The sequence below is a fragment of the Daktulosphaira vitifoliae genome, unplaced genomic scaffold (genome assembly GCF_025091365.1).
Source record: "Daktulosphaira vitifoliae isolate Bord-2020 unplaced genomic scaffold, ASM2509136v1 Scaffold_3, whole genome shotgun sequence".
Lineage (NCBI taxonomy): Eukaryota > Metazoa > Arthropoda > Insecta > Hemiptera > Phylloxeridae > Daktulosphaira > Daktulosphaira vitifoliae.
In genome coordinates, this window is record NW_026099574.1 from 27098348 (window position 1) to 27098801 (window position 454).

At 24.2% G+C, this 454-nt stretch overlaps 1 protein-coding gene across 1 annotated transcript in view; it reads right to left on the minus strand.

Moving 5' to 3' along the window:
* Positions 1–454, minus strand: part of LOC126903313 (RNA polymerase II elongation factor ELL2) — a 16123-nt gene that overhangs the window by 7222 nt on the left and 8447 nt on the right. The window lies entirely within an intron of this gene.

Below are 454 nucleotides of genomic sequence, written 5' to 3' on the forward strand. Positions count from 1 at the left end.
TTTTTTTTTTTCATTTTATAGTACATAAAATAAGCTTTAATTTGATATATGTTTAAAGGACGCAGTATTACCGGAAAATTTTCAAAAGTTAAGTTGAAAAATTAGTTTTTGTAAAAAAGTTGCCATTTTCAAACGCCCCCAGTGAGCAGGTTAAGTGTGAAATTTTCAAAAAAATGATATCAAATGAAAGGAAAGTATCTAAGATTTTATTAAAAAAAAAAAATTATGTTGATTTGTTGATTTTTGAAAAAGTTATGGAAGTTTTAAGAAAAAAAAGTGAAAACAATGACAAAATTTATCGATTTTTAAATTTGTAATTTTTTTGGAGATTTCCCCTATTTGCGGGGAACGAGGGAAAATTTTTCAATTTTTAAGGGTAATATCTTCAACTAGATACGATTTGTGATCTTTTGATGTATTATTGAAAGAATGACATTAGACATAAAAAAAAAAA